The following is a 3,189-nucleotide window of genomic DNA, read 5'->3' on the forward strand; positions in this document are numbered from 1 at the left end:
AAACATATTTATTTTTAAATTAGAAAAGTATTTTCTCAACGGATGACATGAAAGTGCTGTGTTATAAGTTTTTTTGTTTAAATTATCTGGGCCTAATATGTAGCGCGGGTTTGCGGTTGAAAAAGTACGAAAGCTAGGTATAAGAATTGGTTATTTTAATGTATAATTTTGAGGACACCTTACATCGAATAGGTAAATGTTTTCATAAAATTTAATCAAAAAAGTATCACAATGTTCAAAAAGGAACGTTTTTAACGCATATAGTGTCATTATTTTCTAACAGATGGCTTATAGAGTTGAAGTTCAAATGCGTTATAAAGGATAAATGGAGATTAAGTTTTAAAAGTGAGAAAAATAACAATATTTCCTCTCGTCCGTTCTTATTTTATCCCATCTTTCTTTTCGGGATTATGAAGAGTTAAATTGTGGTCGCGTTGTATTTCGAAATGAACAACGAAATAACGAAATTTTGTGAACTTTTAATCATCACGTTGTGTCGTTGAGACTTTTTCCTTGATGCAAAACCATGATTTTCGTTGGATTAGTTCATCTATCACTTGATCCAAGAACGTTATCCAAAATTTACAGATTAATAAATACAACATATCAACACGAAATTATTATATTTTATAATATTAATGTTGCCATGACGAAGGAGATAACGTTTTTGGCCTCAACCGCTTATCTAACGTTGTAATTAGTTTTCAAAGTATCAGTTCCTGAATGAAAGTTATGAAAAACGAATGCCGGAGATGCGGCTTTATAATGAAAGAGTTCCTCCAACAAAACTCTCAATGTCTTGGAAACTACTTAAATGCTATGCTCATTTACCCTATTACCTAAAAAATTACATTTAGAAATTATATGAAATTTCGTATGCATGGAAAGTTAAGATATTTGTAATTATGAATAAATTTTTATTGGTGTTCTGAAAATGGCGTTTTTATTTTATAAAATGTTCATTCGGCGGTATTCCACCGGCGCCGCGGTGTTGATCAAGATCATATTATACTTTCGTGGTAAATATTAATAGGGAAGAACATTTATAAAAATTAAATACATTTAAAATATAATCCATAATCGGTTATTTACCTGAACCTCATACGAACCAATGTGGTGTGCTGTTAGTTTATTGAATTGGAAAATTTGGGGGTAAATTAGGTGGAGCCAGATACATAATACTGAGAAATTTTGTGGGGTTTACGCTGTTCATTTTACAGCAATTATTGAAATCGGCAAAATTCATTGTGAAAATCCCTCGTAAACTTTGCATTACTTTGATAATAAGAACAACACGGACCCGACTTATGGCTCGGGATCTACAGATATTAATATGCAGCAAAAGAGAGGACGAGGCTGGGACAAATATAAACATAGGATTGGAAAAGCTTGAAGAGGTAAAAGAGTTTTGTTACCATGGAAGCCGAATTATCATCGATGGATGAAACAAGAAAGAAATAGTCAGTAGAATAGCGTAGGCGAAGAAGGCCTGGAGATTCTTCTTTTTTTACAATAAGAAGAATCCACTTACTTCTGAGAGTACAAGCATTGAAGTAAGGAAAAATTCACCATATGCTGAATTAAATTTTATTTATGGAGCATGTTACTCAATGGAAGTGAGGCGTGGTCATTGACAGCAGCAGAGAAGTCAAGAGTGAAAGTATTCGAAATGTGGTGCTACTAAAGAATGATTGCGATAAACTGATTGACGGAGTAATTAGGGAGGTGCTAAGAAGAGTGGGAGATAAGAGAAGGTGTCGAAAAATTTAAGGAGAAGTCGGGATAACTTCTTTGGACACATCTTGAGGTATGGTGGCCTAATGAAAACAATCGTAGAAGGATAAGTGGAAGGGAAGAAGGGATGGCCTCGAATGAGTAACATACGACATGCTATGAAGAAAGAGAAGAAAGTATTGGTAGCAGTGAATAAAATAGCACACAAATTAGGCGCCACGAATGTTACCTAGTGCCATTATCTTTTCGCCCAGTGGCAGCTCTTGGTGGCGGCAGAAAATGAAAAAAAAAAAAAACTCAAGCCACACTCACGTTAACCTAAAGTTAGGAAGCGGTAAGTCGCATTTACACCAGGTAACAAAACACGCTTATACATATAGCAATTATATATAGATGGCTAAGTTCTAACAAAACGTATCTCGAAAATAGCAGATTTTCAGGAGAGCAAAAAACGATTAATATTTGTTAATTGCACACTGAAATCAAAAACCAAAAGTTCATAAACTTGAAAAAGAAGCATTCATTTGCAAACAAATCTTTGTTTTTTGCTTGCATTTTATTTTTTAATGTTATTACGCTTTTTTTAAGATACCTGTCTCAAACCGGCCGAATTTGAGATACGTGTTGTTAGAACTTAGCCATCGATATTAACTTTTTGCCGTAAAATACAGTTTTTTTTAAAAACGAGACGTTATATAACCATGTTGTATGCATGTCGAAGATGCAAGGAGGATCACTGTCAAAACCATCTAAACTGTTGTCATCAACACTGGACGAGGTGCAGCCGAAAAAATGGAAAGTCATATTCTGTACTTCTTTTTCAAAAGATCCCCTTACAAGAATATCCTTTAGAATTTCCCTCCTTTCCATCAGTTGGTACGTACGTGCGTGGGATTCATTGTAACGTCCAGGGGCTAATTTAAAAGGGAAGGGGCAGGTGGTCCAGGCCCTCCGACTTGATGACATTTTTTATCATTTACGCTGTCTACTGTCTGCCACTTAGAGCTATCGGAGTATTTTAGATACATCTTATGCTAATATTATAATCTTGATTTTTATTTCAAATTTATATTACATATAAAACTTCAGTGGAGTGGTTATTTAAAATTACGCACCAACTTACAAGAAAACTTACAACCAGTGGTCGATCCAGGATTTTTTATGAGGGGGGGAATGACAACGGTCTGAATTGCAAACGTTCTTCTCATACTTGATATTAAAAACAACATGCAACGATCACTGTACGAAAAGTTCTATTTATTTTAATACGAAAGCTGTCAAAATGAAATGAAATGATTGAGGCTCCTTAATGCACAAAACAAAACGAACGTAATGAATTCCGTATAAAAATTTTGTCTATTTTTTAAGCGTCTGGGGGGGAGGGGCACGTGCCCCCCCTCCCTCCGCCCCCTAAATCTGCTTATGAAACCCCTCTTACCCTGAAAATATATTCTG

Source organism: Ischnura elegans, chromosome 10, assembly GCF_921293095.1.
Source record: "Ischnura elegans chromosome 10, ioIscEleg1.1, whole genome shotgun sequence".
In the NCBI taxonomy this organism is placed as follows: Eukaryota; Metazoa; Arthropoda; class Insecta; order Odonata; family Coenagrionidae; genus Ischnura; species Ischnura elegans.